Here is a 15,087-nt window from a genome sequence, read left to right on the forward strand (position 1 = left end):
GAAATTCAATAATGGCAAGTGCCGGGTCTTGCATTTAGGCAGGCATAACCCCAGGTACTAGTGTCTTCACTTGCTGTAAAGCAGCCTCCGAGAGATGGACCAGGGAGACCTGGTGGACACCAGGTTGACCAGGAGCCAGCAATCTCAGCCAAGAAGACCAACAGTATCCTGGGATGCATTAGGAAGAGTGTGTTCACTGGGCTGAGGGAAGTTATCCTCCCTCTCTACTCTGCCATGGTCAGGCTATATTTGGAGTATTGCATTCAGTTCTGGGCTCCACAGTTTAAGAAGGACAAGGAATTGCTGCAGGGAGTCCTGTGGAGTGCTATGAAAACGATTAGGAGTCTAGAGCATCTTTCTTATGAGGAAAGACTGAGAGAGCTGTGGCTGTTCAGCCTGGAGAAGGGAAGGCTGAGAGGGGATCTCATCAATGCTTATAAATATCTCAAGGGTGGATGTTGAGAGGGTGGGACCAGCGTCTTCTCAGTGGTGCCCAATGAAAGGATTAGTGTCAATGGCTACAGATGGAAACACAGAAGATTCCATCAATATACGGGGTGAAACTTCTTTACTTTGACGGTGCCAGAGCACTGGAACAGGCTGCCCAGAGATGTTGTGGAGTCTCCTTCCCTGGAGGTCTTCAAAACCCACCTGGACACATTTCTGTGTGATCTGCTGTAGGTGAACCTGCTTTAGCAGGTGGGTTGGATTAGATGATCTCTAGAGTTCCCTTCCAACCCCAAACATTCTGTGATTGCATAGTAAAGTAAGTGAAAGACTTCAGAATTGTGAGCATATTAACTAATTCCAAGCTACCAACCGAGTCCCTTATAAACTGTAAATAAAGTGACTCGAAGAAATAAGTTAGAGGTTCTTGTCAACGTTATTCATGAAAATATTAATGTATCAAATTTTTTGTATTATTTTACCCTGTTGCTGAGGGTGACATTTATAAAAGAACATCACAGCATTTGTGTTTTAGAAAATACCACTCTTTTTGTTTTGTATATTGTTTTAAATCTTGAAGAAATAAACTAAATATTTTTTTAAAAAAATCTTATTTTAAATTCGCTTTAATTCTTATCACTAATAAACAGCTGAAGGTTTGTTGTTTGGTTGGGTTTTTTTTAACCTTATAATATGGTTATAGTTGTTGGGTTGCTGTAAATATCAGTGGGAGGAATTCACATAAGAACTAACCTGGGATTAATATTAATAAATGTGATCATTGCATTCAAAATCCTTGCCATGAAAGATCAGTTAGCTTTGAGTTCCAAATTAGAACTCTCTTTTAAAGACTATCAAAAACAATTAAAAAGAAATGGACTGAGCTTGATAGTCTTGGCTGTGTGCATTTTGCATTAAATCACGATGGATAGATGTAGTAAGAGTCATATGGAATAATGACTTCTGCTTTGTAACAGCCAAAGGTGTCCATAGCTAATAGAATCTTTTTTCTGATAAACAGTTTTAATTGTAGGATGAGTCTGCTTAACAAATTCCATCAATAACCATTCTTATCTACCTTCCCTCTCTTAGTCATTTACTAAGGGGAGAAGTATGCAGTTGTCAATCCCTTAGCCATTACCTTGATATCTAAAGTATCTTCTAGCATCTAGACACCACATTTAGAAGAGGAAAAAATTATTTACATTGTATAATAATAAGAATTGGTATTAGCCCAACTAGACTACTTCACCTGTTAAAACAACAGGAAAAATAGAACAGAGGCACTCACTTTTACAGAAGCTGATGAAATTCTATTGATGGTGTAACTTCTAGTAGAAGAACTATTCTGTAGTTCTGTTAATAATGATACTGTTAATGGTGATAATAGTTTATCTGTAGTCTCTTTTGTATGTTTGGATATCAAGTGCCCCATGTCCCTTTTCTCATCAGTGATGGTTATTGACCATTGTGTCTGAGCTAAACCATAGGCCTATAATGAATCACTTAAACTTATGTTATCTAGGTATTTGTTTCAGGTCAGGGTGTTGGGATTTTTTATTTTGTTTTGTTTCTCTTATTGTCATTGTTGTTATTTTTAGTGTAGGCACTGATAGAGAATACAAGGTCCATTCAAAATATACTTTAAACAGGAAAAATATATTAACAGCAAGAAAGGAGAGAATTTTGTCCCTTGTTGGTTCAAAAGGCCAAAACTGAAAGTCAGGTTCAAGAGAGGATACCTTCACTAAACCACACCAAAGCAAACTAAGCCAAAATAAAACTATGAACAAACCAAAATAAAACCAAACCAAAACAAGACAAACAAACAAACAAACAAGACAAAACAAAACAAAAAGACAATGACAAAAAAGTGCATTTCAATTAATGTCAAGGAAGCAAATAGGGAATAGAATGATTTAGGGAGCAAAAAACAGATCTGACTAAACCTCCTGAAGATGACAGGGAGAAATTACCTGTGAAACAAAGAAGTTGGAAAATGTGTTAATCTGAGAATAGCCTCCTGAAAGTCTTGCCTGACAGAAACCCTTGCTAATGGGCAAGATATTTGAGTTATGGTCTCACAAGAAAGTACTAACCCGTGATACAAAATATACACAAGACTGAAAACCTGGATACTACATAGCCAGGAGAAAGAATAATATGGTCTGGATAAGGGACAGAAAGACCTTTCTAATTTTAGAAGAGTATTAGTGGTGTAATGTAGTTTCTTCACTTCATTTAGCCTTAAAAAAATTTCATTGTTTTCTATTTTTGATATTGCAACTAAATCATATTATTTATATTTTATCTTCATCTAACCAAAAAGTGGTCTAATGGATTTAGGTGTCTACTCTAATTTTAGAGACCTTAGAATATCCCACCTGACAGAGTATTTCTTTCCAGGAGGGGGAGGAACAGAAAGGGGAGAACAACTATGCTTACTCACCTTACTGTCTGAATAGATCCCTGCAGACCAAAGTAAGCAAAACAAACAGCAGCTAGAGTTTAAAGATGAGTGAATGAGAGGTTGTCCAATAACAGGCAAAATGTAGCTTTTGTCTGTCAGGGTTATTCAGGTCATGTGTATGATGTCCATTTTGGAGATAGCTAGTTGTACATTTTTGTAATTGATGTTTAATTTTCATTTAATTTTTGAAATTTAACTTTTTTAAGGGAGGTTGCAAGAAAAGACAAAAATTCACTGAATGACTCTTCAAGAACAAATGCAGCATAATTCTAAAATCTAACAAGTAGCATCATAACTTGACAAATAATTCAAAAAAAGAAAGTAACTTTAAGAAAAGTGTAGAGGAAAAGATGAAGAAGTTGTTCTTCTATGGGCAGTATTTTTATACTGAAATTTACATTACATAATCCTCTACTCAAAATTATATTTTTCTTCAGTAGTTTCAAAATTTAACATAAAACAATTATTTGCAATTTAAGAGTAATAAGTTATAGAAGACTACATCTGAACAAATTATTTATGATTGAAATAACAAATGGTGAGAGGCAGCTGTGCATAAAAGGTGACAGTCAACATCACTAAGGACAAAACATTCCTGACAAATGTGACAACTTTCTGCAGTGGGGTTACGGCATTGGTGGATAACGGAAAATTGACTGACACCATCTACCTGGACTTGTCCAAAGCATTTTATGCTGCCCAACAAAACATCCTGACTCTAAAATGTAGGGACATGGATTTGGTAGGTGGACCACTCAGTTGATAGGGAATTGGCTGGATGGCCACATTCCAAGAGTTGCTATCAATGGCTCAGCGTCTGGGTGCAGACCAGTGACAGGTGGTGTCCCTCAGGGGTCTCTACTGGGACCAGTATTATTTAACATCTTTGTTGGGGACACAGGCAGTGCGCCATCAGCAAGCCTACAGATAACACCAAGCTGAGTGGTGTCATTGGTAGCTTAGAGGGAAGGGATACCATTCAAAGGGACCTTGACAGGCTAGACAGGTGGGCCAGTACAAACCTCAAGAAGTTCAACGAGGCTAAGTGTAAGGTCTGTACAAGGCTTGGGACAATCCCAAACATGGATGCGGACTGGAGGATGAAGGGATTGAGAGCAGCTGTGCAGAGAAGGACTCAGGTGTGTTGATGGTTAAAAAACTGAGTATGAGCCAATTGCATCCTGGGCTGCACAAAAAATGTGCGGCCAGTCAGTCAAGAGAGGTGACTCTCCCCCTCTACTCTCATGAGACCCCACCTGGAGTACTGTGTTCAGGTTTGGGAACCTCAGCATAAGAAAGACATGGACCTGCTCAAGGGGCAAAAAGTGATCAGAGGACTGGTGCACTCCCGATATGAGGACAGGCAAAGAGAGTTGAGGTTGTTTAAGCTAGAGAAGAGCAGGCTCTGGAGACACCTTATAGCAACCTATTAGTACTTCAAGGGGCCCTACAGGAAAAATATGAAGGGAATGTTTAGAAGGGAGTGTAGTGGTAAGACAAGGGCTGACAGTTTTAAAATTAAAAGGAGTAGATTTAGATTGGATATCAGGAAGAAATTCTTCATTATGTGGGTGGTGAGACACTGGAACAAGTTGCATGTGCAGTTAGTGCACAAAAGATGTACTAGTTTTTATCTTCAGAATGAGGACATTCTAGTGTATCTCAACAACCAAAAAGACATAAGGCCCTAAGTACTGCTGATTTTGATGGATTGACTTCATCCCTGTAAAATGCATGGAGGGGACAAGGTTAATATCTGCTATGAACATCCAGCTAAATTGTAGGAAATAGGCAGACCTGCGCATGGTGTATTTGCCTTACAATAACATTTTAGTACTGTATTTAAGTAAACCTACTACCCTCTTTAATGTCATGATCCATGACAATTTTGGTGATTTTTTGTAATGATTATAGCTATCTCCTTCACTACCTGTAAACTAATTTTCTGCTTAATTAGCTCCTAACCTCATTGTCTGGCAGACAATTTGAAACTCTTCAGTGAGTGCCTTCTGATCTGAATACCTGTTAATATTTAAAGCTTCTCATTTTAATATATCACTTTTCACATGTTCATGTAATGTATGTAAGAATTATTTCAAGGATTAACACATTTTGATTTAACTCAAGTTATATATTGTTAATATACTATTTTCTTAGATGGTGAAGGAAAACATCTAGTTCTATGAAATTCTGAGCTTGTTCATCTACTATTTGCTCTGCAGGAGAAGCACATGTGATCTCTTTAGAATCAAAAACATTTCTGCACCAGTTACAATATTTGCTTTTGTACGGGAATATAGCGGAAGATTTGGCGAGAAGATTAGTTAAATGTAAATACACTCAAGTGACTTACACCAGTCTGTAGAAAAAGCACATACATTACACTAATTGTTTTACTGACCTCGTGTGCTTGATGAGTATAACCTCTGTGTTAGATAACATAGGCCTGTGAGAAACTCTAGGCACCTTATCACTGTGCCTGAGATTCCTGCTTTGTTGTGAGAAAGAGCGGGAGGCTGTGCCTGCCTGAAGCCTTGAAATACAGGCAAGCTCAGCAGGCCCAGTGATCTTCCAGCAGGGCTGAACTTACCAGCACCTGCATCCCCGTTGGTGTCACCTCTGCCTGGGAGCTCAGGTGTGGCTTCGGAGATCCCCCAGTGGAGAAGTAACTAAAATAGAACTTGCTCTTTGCAATGCATTCGTGGCCTCTGGCTCTTCTTGCGACATGTCTGCATATTTGTACACAGGTTTGGGTTTTTTTTCAATAATATTGTGTAAGAAACTCTCACTGATTTCTCCACATTCTTTTAAGGAAAAAAAAAAAAAAAAAAGTAAAAACAGGAGAAAGGAACATAAAACATCAGTATGAATATAATGAATATATCCTGCCAAAGACCCCTCTGAGTCATCCACTGAATCCACATTGCCAAGGATCTTCTGGTAGGAAACACTTTAATCTTATGATAAATTGTTTTCTGCCACCCCCAGCAAAAACTGCCTATCCAGAGGTGCGATACAGCCAGACATTGACAGAAAATCACCCCTGAGAACACATATTTCTGACCTATTCCATTATTCTGCCTGTATTTCTAACTCTATCTCTGGATTTTGAAGGAAATTTTTAAGAAAATTTTGAAGAAAATGGAATTTTGAAGAAAAATGTTACTTCCCCCAGGAAAGTGACTCCATTAATCAATCAGTACCGGTTCCTCATCTTCAGTTCTGGTCTCAGAAACTGAGTTTATAATGACCAAAAAGTTCACTGATCAGTCTGGTCACCGTCAGGCAGTGACCTTCACAACACAGTGGGGAGATCCCAGGGAACCTCATGTGCTTATACTTTAGAGGAGGGTGGATCAACAAGACTGTGCTTCGCTTATTGCTAAAGGAAGATTTTTACATCCCACTCTATTTGCCATGCTGCCTCCTGAATTCCCAGTTTTCCTCAGGGTCCTCCAATTTTGGTTTTGAAATTCCCTATGGCTACATTAGCACCTGGGAATGAGGCAATGGTACAGGATGCCCATGGATGCTGGAACTGCAATTTTGACCATGTTCAATCACTACAAAAACTCTTTGCAGGGTTTGGTACTAGACAAACCACGCTTTCCCAAATAATTTAGAGACATTATTTGTGAATGGCCAGGCACCATTCCCAGTAGGCAGTTTGTGTGCAGATATCCTTGTTTCAGACGTGTCCTAGTTTTGGCTGGGATAGTTAATTTTCTTTCTAGTAGCTGGTATAGTGCTGTGATTTGGATTTGGTACAAGAATGTTGATAATTAATACACTGATATTTTAGTTGTTGCTGGGTAGTCAAAGGCTTTTCAGCTTCCCATGCTCTGCCAGGTGCACAAGAAACTGGAACATAGCAAAACAAGGACCACTGACCCAAGCTGGTCAAAAGGGTGTTCTTTACCACACAGCTGTGCTCCGCACATAAACTGAAGTTGGTGGGGGAGAAAATACCAGCTGCCCAGGAACAAATAGGTTATTGGGTCACAGGTAGTGAGCAATAGCGTTGTGCATCACACAGTTTTTATATTAGTATGAATATTAGTATTATTTTCTCCTCCTTCACTGTCCTATAAAACTGTTCTTATCTTAACCCATAAGGCTGTTTCGGTTTTTGCTTTTCCATTTCTCTCTCCATCCCACTTGGGGGTGTGGTGAATGCATGCTGCATGGTCCTTTTTGCTGGCTGGAGTTAAGCAACAACAAGAAGCTAAGGAAATATACCAGTATGGACATGTGCTTTTTTATGCTGCTCAGCCATGCAAGCTGACCAATACATGGTCCAAGGACCATTTAATTAAGTAGTATACTATAAACTACTTCTCCAATCCCTAAAAATACTACTACTACTACTAATAATAATAATGTAACAGAATTTTAAGACAATCATTTTGAAGAAATAACAACATTCTTAATTTAAGGACCTTAATTATTATAGGAACTCTGACCAAATGTAACAAGTTGGATGGATGATGGCAGAGCGGTGGATGTGGTCTACCTTGACTTCAGTAAAGCCTTTGACACAGTCTCCCACAGCATCCTCACAGCTAAGTTGAAGAGGTGTGGTCTAGACAATAGTGTTGTGAGGTGGGTTGCAAACTGGCTTAAGGAGAGAAGCCAGAGAGTGGTAGTCAATGGTGCAGAGCCTAGTTGGAGGCCAGTATCTAGTGCAGTGCCTCAGGGGTGAGTACTGGGGCCAATATTATTCAATATATTCATTAACGATTTAGATGAGGGAATAGAGTGTATTATCAGCAAGTTTGCTGATGACACTAAGCTGGGAGGAGTGGCTGACATGCCAGAAGGCTGTGCTGCCATCCCGCGGGACCTGGACAGGCTGGAGAGTTGGGAGGGGAATAACCTAATGAAATTTAACAAGGGAAAGTGTAGAGTCCTGCATCTGGGCAGGAACAACCCCATGTTCCAGTATAGGTTGGGGAATGACCTATTAGAGAGCAGTGTAGGGGAAAGGGACCTGGGGGTCCTGGTGGACAACAGGATGACCATGAGCCAGCACTGTGCCCTTGTGGCCAGGAAGGCCAATGGCATCCTGGGGTCTATTACAAGGGGGGTGGTTAGTAGGTTGAGAGAGGTTCTCCTTCCCCTCTACTCCGCCCTGGTGAGACCACATCTGGAATATTGTGTCCAGTTCTGGGCCCCTCAGTTCAAGAAAGACAGGGAACTGCTGGAGAGAGTCCAGCGCAGGGCAACAAAGATGATTAAGGGAGTGGAGCACCTCCCTTATGAAGAAAGGCTGAGGGAGCTGGGTCTCTTTAGCTTGGAGAAGAGGAGACTGAGGGGTGACCTTACTAAAGTTTATAAATATATAAAGGGTGAGTGCCACGAGAATGGAGCCAGGTTCTTCTCAGTGGCAAACAATGATAGGACAAGGGGTAATGGGATCAAGCTGGAACACAAGAGGTTCCACTTAAATTTGAGAAAAAAACTTCTTCTCAGTGAGGGTGACAGAGCACTGGAACAGGCTGCCCAGGGAGGTTGTGGAGTCTCCTTCTCTGGAGACATTCAAAACCCTCCTGGACATGTTCCTGTGCGACCTCACCTAGGCGTTCCTGCTCCAGCAGGGGGATTGGACTAGATCATCTTTTGAGGTCCCTTCCAATCCCAAACACACTGTGATACTGTGATACTGTGAAGACAGGCTGCTACTTTATTAACTTTGAGCATACTTCAAAATTATACACAATACTTCCTCCCCAACTAGAAATCTTCCCTGTTCTTTATTGGTTTACAGTAGAATCACAAATCCACAAATCTTTGTCCGTTATCTTATCAGCTCTATGACAGTGATCATACAATTTAGAAGTAGTTCTACATCAGTTTTTAACTTGGATTGAATGAAACTCATAATGATAGACAAACTTGATTTAGAGGTGTCCAAAATGTCCCATATGCCCAGAGAAGTTATTACATCAATTGGTTGCTCTTATTGTTAAAAACGAATGTTTCTTTTCTGGTTTAACTTCCCATCTTTGGAAAGTAGGATGGTTTTGTCTGCTGGTTTAAAGAAGCTCCATCCAGTCCTCTCTCTAGGTAGGTACTTAATGGTAAGTCATCTCTTCATCCTCACCAGGACAAGGTAAATATGTTGAGTTCAATACTTGTTACTAAAGTTGAAATATTGTTTCTTGAAATAGGATCAGATTAATCCTTTTTGTAAAAGTATCCAAGTAGGTATGCTAAAGTGTAAAAAACCACCCAGACATATATCATATGTGGCATACCCAGTAGAGTGAAAAGTTCTGAAATTAAATAGCTGAGCATTTTTCATAAACAGTTGTAAACAAACATTTTGAAAGGTTTGGCTTCTCATCTGGAAATTTTTTGACAACTCACATTGATGAATGATGGTTTTGTCAGATTCTTGTTAACAGCTGCATCCCCCTCTCACAGACCTGTGTCCAGAAAATCTATGGAGTCAAGATGACACCAGACATTCCAACATTTTGTAAGATTCGTCAGAGGCATAAATGGAGATTTAAAAAAAAAAACAACCAACGAAAAAAAAAAAACCTCAGTGATGTATCTCTGTGGGGCTGAAATCATTAAGCATAAACTGGTTTTTGTTTCCCCCTTTTATTTTTTCTTAATATACAAGTCTATTATTTTTTCTTCACTAGAATATAATGGAGATAGATTGTCAAATAAGTGTGCTTGAGGTCACACAAAAATACCCAAACCCTAACTACAATGCATCACAATAGTGTTTAGAGAAGCTCAGAATAGTCTTAGTTCCTGCTGATACAAGCAGTATGCTATAAACCTAATGGTTTAGGCTCTTCTTTTGTTGGCATCTTACTTAAACCATGTAAAAACATGAGGATTTCTGTCCTCCCTTTTGTCCTTGAATACCCTCGGTGGAATTGAGGATTAATCAGAGCTTATATTTCCTTGTGTATGGTTTCTTTTTCTATAAAGAATATTTTTTATCTTCTGTCATTTTTATAACAAGTTTTTATAGCATGATACAAATTATGAAGTTTAGTGCCAACCCTCAAAATAAAGATCAGAGCTGGTAGTGAAAGGACAATACAAGTAACCTACAGGTGGCCAGGGATGAAGGTTCAAGGCCTGTCTGCCACGTCAGTAAGAAATCCCTAAGTAGTTCTTTATGGGAATGATAATTTAGGTAGAGTTTGTCAAAGAACTGGCTTGTGCAGAAATCTGGTGCAGGATCTGCAAATGCAGTGGAAAAAAAAATAGAGGTACAGAGTTCATGTAGTACAAGTCATGCTGCTCCTCTAGCTAGAAAACTATTTAAAGCGCTACTCCTATGTCAGAAGCCATTATATACGTATCATTTCACAGGATTAGCTGTGTCTAGGATTTTCAAAGTTGGACTGAACATCTGATTCAAGAACTCATATGCAGAAAAGGTACTGTTTTTCAAGTAATTTAGCAGTTGGAAAACTCAGTATTCTGATACTTTAATGGAGGAAAGTATGACTAAGTTTTTTTGGCCCATGGCTAATATAGTCATATTTGTGAGAATAGTGTATTAGTATTCTGTGACATAATAAAATGTGCCATGGTTTGCAGATCATTTAACTATAAAAATCTAGATATACCCAGATCATTATCTAAAACCAATGACAAATTAGAACACATTATTGTGCCTTTTTTTTTTTTATTTTCATCATGTATTAAATAGCATTTAGTGTGCCCTAAAAGCTGTAAGACATCCTTCTAAATACAGAATTAAACTTCAGAATGTTATATTAGTTGTCTAATGTTTATGGTCTTAAAATTTGATTTAAAAATGAGGTAGCCTTGAAATTAAGTCTGTCATGCTTTTTAGGTATACTAACATGTATTTGGCCACTCATATCTGTTGAGAAGAATGTCCACATTATTCTAAATTTCAGAGAAGGCTGGCATGTATTTTTAGATAATGATAAACAGAAAATATTTTTATTCTATTAGAAGCTTAAGGGCTCTCTGGAATTTCCATGAAATTGCCATTTCTTACTGTAAGACTTTCTGTTGAACTCCTGTGTGTTCTTTACATGTTCATCCTCTTTTTTTTCCTCCTTTCATTTTTTCCTATTTAATTACAACATAAAATGTACATTTTGAAATAGGAGCTCATTCTCTTTTGTTTCTGTTTTGTTTGATTGTGTTCTTGTTTTGAAAATATTTAAATTTTATGTACTGAGTATTTAAAACTTTATTCAAAATATGTTCAAATTGGAAATTTATTGGATATTTTTAACATGCAAGAAAGAACTTAAATACTTAATCAGGTCTAACTACATTTAAAATATTAATCATTTTGCACTATTTTTCTCATCTGAAAATATGTCCATCAATGACAGTCAAACACAATTCAGCAAAGAACTGCAATCTTTTAAAACATCTGTGTACCCTGTGAAGGTCAGTGAGACTAAGGTGATGGATTATCATTACAAAAAATGGTCACTTAAGAAAGTAATATTTTTTCCATTCTTCTCAATTGGACTGAGGTTTCCAGCTGTCTTCTCTATGTTCTCTCAGCTTCCTAACAAAATAATGGGCCAACATATTTCTTTGAGTGTAGTTTCTCTTCATTGTGGTTGTGACATTTAAAAGGCAATGGGCATTTTAGGAATGGCATTTTAACAAATGACAAATCTTACCTCATATTGTGAACAACAGCCATTCTATAAAATGACAGTTGTTCACGCAGTGCCTCTGGTAGAGAGATTTGGAGTAGTAATACCCACCAACGAACAAAAAACCACAAACAAATAAAACAGGAAAAACCAAACAAACAAACAAACAAAAAAAAACAAGTAACCAACCAACCAAACGAAAAACAACCAACCGACCAACCAAAAACCAAAACAACAACCAACCATTCAAACAAGTAAGAGTGCAAAAAATAGTCATTTATTTTGGAAAATTGTATGTTGTAACTAACCTTCTTCCTGAAAAGAAAGAAAACTGTTATGCCTGCATGGATTAGGGGGAATGTAGGAATGAAGGAAGACACACAGACTATATTTCTTCATGGATTCACAAAATTAAATTCGGTAGAGGCTCAGGGGATTAAAATTCAGAAATGACACAGAAAGAAGAAAATTGAAAGAATCCAGAAGAGCTACAGTGTAATCTGACTTTGGGCCACAGATTGCTCTTAGCAGTGTCTGTTCACTACATAGTGTAGTTACATAGAAAAGTTAAAAGCTTATGTGACTTCACTCATATTCCATATTTTAATAGGATTGGTTTTCTCTGAATCGCATAAAAAGTGTTGACTTTCTTAAATGGGAGTGTATTTTTATAGCTTCTCTGCTAAATTAATCACAACATTCCTACAACTGAAATCTACCCAAAATTATCTTGCCTACTTACCTTTTCCTCCATTTTAGGGCACAGTTTCTCTGTAAACTCTTTTTGGTATAAAAATGTTGATATGCAGATATGCTTCTAATTTATGGTAGAATTTCAGCCTCTCAATTACTTTGATACTAAACCAATGCACTGTATTTAACATTAATTTAATGATAGTGCATCCTCATTTTCAGTTTTTTTTATTCATTTAATACCTAACTAAATGGTTGGTTTCAGTTTCTTTATTAATTTTATACCTAAATAAATGGAGCAAAAAGATACAATAAAAACACTACATTATTAGAAAGCATGTTTTAAGTGAAGTTGTTGTTTCTTTGGGTTTTGTTTTGTTTGTTTGTTTGTTTTAATTAGATATAATGTATGTACAAAATGGCAGGCTAATCCCCAATATATGAAGAAGATGCGTTTTTACAAACAGGGAAAAACATCTGATCACTGTAGTCAGCTCTGCTGAAGGAGCATAGTTCCTTTTCCCTGAGTTTTCACCTAATGGTGCTGCCTCTTTAGACATCAACACTGTATTAATCAAAGGAAAGAGTAGAGGTTGCAGATCAGGTTTGCTGGCTCCTCTCTGGTGAATTCACATAAAGGATGTTCCTCTCATCCAAGTAATTCAGAAGGTGACAAATATTACAGATGCTGAATTTATGTGAATGCTTGCTCTCTGTTTATTAACTCATCAATCTTGTGAGAAATAAAAGGACCGAACCACAAGGGTTTTTATTATACTGTCAGCTGAACTGTGTCTAAAAGTAATCAATATCTATAATTACTGAAACCATCCAGGGTATTTTAACCCTTCTTTAGTAGTCTACTTCCACATCTGACAGGTTGAACAAGTCCAAAACTAATTAAAAAGGATGGAATTTTCATTATTGCACTGATGTCTTTTATTTCTTTCTCAGTCTTACTAAAATGTATTGCATCATAGTGGCAGACTGTTTTATAGTTTTTAAGCTGATCAACTAATAGCATGCTCTCTGTAGAAAAGTATGAGTAGAGCAGATAAGCAAAAATTTGCAGAGAGGCTCTTTGAGTGAACAGAACTTTTTTGCCATGGAAGTTTATTTTTTTATTTTGTTTTTTTATTTGCATACATTTCTCTGTGTGTTTTCAAACTACTTTAAGAAAAAATAGAAGCATTTATTAGCAACAAAGATATTTTAAAGCCCCAGGTCTCACTGCGAATAAAATTTCCAAGAAATAGGCATTATACTCTGAAAGACTAAAATGTTTCCTTTATTCCCATCCTATTAAATTGCTAAAAATATATTGTACTTTAGAGTACCTGCCTTGGAAAAGACTGTATACTATTTCACCTGTTCATTTACACTATCTGATTAAATTAGTCTTTAATTAGTCTTTTTTTTTCTTCTTCTTTTTTTTCTTTTTTTTTTTTAATTTCTAAACTGTAGGAAAAGGAAATCCAAGTTCATTTTGAAAATCACACTTTGCAATCAATAGAGGCTGGCTCAAAAATTTCCATGTTCTGCACCTTGATTTTAGTCCAAATAATTGCCAGCCAATAGTACACATAACTAAATTCTTGCAGATGCTATATTAAGAATACTAGAAATCACAATCATATATTTTCTTTCAATTTAAAAATAAAAGCATTGTAGCAATTTTTTTTAGAAGCAGAAAAAAAAAACAAAGACTAGCCTTAAGTATAATAAATAAACTTTATAACTCAAAATCTGTGTTTCAGTGGCTGGTTAAATCAATGAATGGGAAGTCTTCTGACAATATCGTCATGCAAAATAATCAACATATTAGTCACTGTAGAAGTTACAAACAGAGTTATTTACTATGCATATCCCTGGCAACTAGAAAGAGTAACTGCTGGTTAAGAATCTGCTGCCAAAGGGCAAAGACTTTACATTATTGTTGACTAGGAATTGATTCAAATTCTTAGACCATTACTGTGGCTTGATACCAAAATGTCATTCAAACAGGATGCCATCCAACACTTATATATTGCAGATGTCAAACTGACCCACTGAGACAGAAGGTTTGTTGGAGTTTTTATGTAGAGTCCTGTTGTGACTAGAATTACTTATATTAAATAATCTTTTTAGTGACAGCCATAGATATGGTTGCTTAATCACAAATATAGCTATTTGAAATATAAGATTGTCCATGACTGTCTGTTGATGTAACCTTATATTGTGAAGCACAGACATTCCCATGTAGACAAAATAAAACAGTAGAAAGAAGTTGCATGCACTGCTTTACTTCAAGAGCCTTCTTTGATTCAAAGAACTTAGATGGCATATATAAACTTAGTTTACTGTTTCTTGAATCAACATATATATAACATAACTAATACAGACTGCAAAATTATACAGAAAATAGCATGAAATGAGATTCTTCTGTGATTTATCAATAGTTTTCATTCCATTTTGGTGAGAAATTTTACATTTGTAAACCATACTTGTATATACATGCGCATGTGTGTACACAGTGTACACTTTAGTATTAACACTTTTAGTCCCAGCCAGTACTAAACAAGGTCAGTAAAAATGCTTAGTTTTTTTCAGTATTTAAGTAAAAATGTTTGGGGTTGAGATCAGTTTCTGAATGAGCTTTAAATGAAGGATTCTGTCTTGTTTTGTTCATTTACATCTGAGTTATGAAAACTGAAAAATTACATTGCTCATGAACAGGTGTGATTGCTTTATTTTTAGTGAACTAAGTAAACTGTGAAATAATTGTTCATAGTGCATCAAATTCTGTGATTTAACATGTAGTATACACAATTATATAACTGCTGTCAGTTTGGAAAATTACTACAAATGCCAACA

The sequence above is a fragment of the Streptopelia decaocto genome, assembly GCF_964273445.1.
Source record: "Streptopelia decaocto genome assembly, chromosome: Z".
In the NCBI taxonomy this organism is placed as follows: domain Eukaryota; kingdom Metazoa; phylum Chordata; class Aves; order Columbiformes; family Columbidae; genus Streptopelia; species Streptopelia decaocto.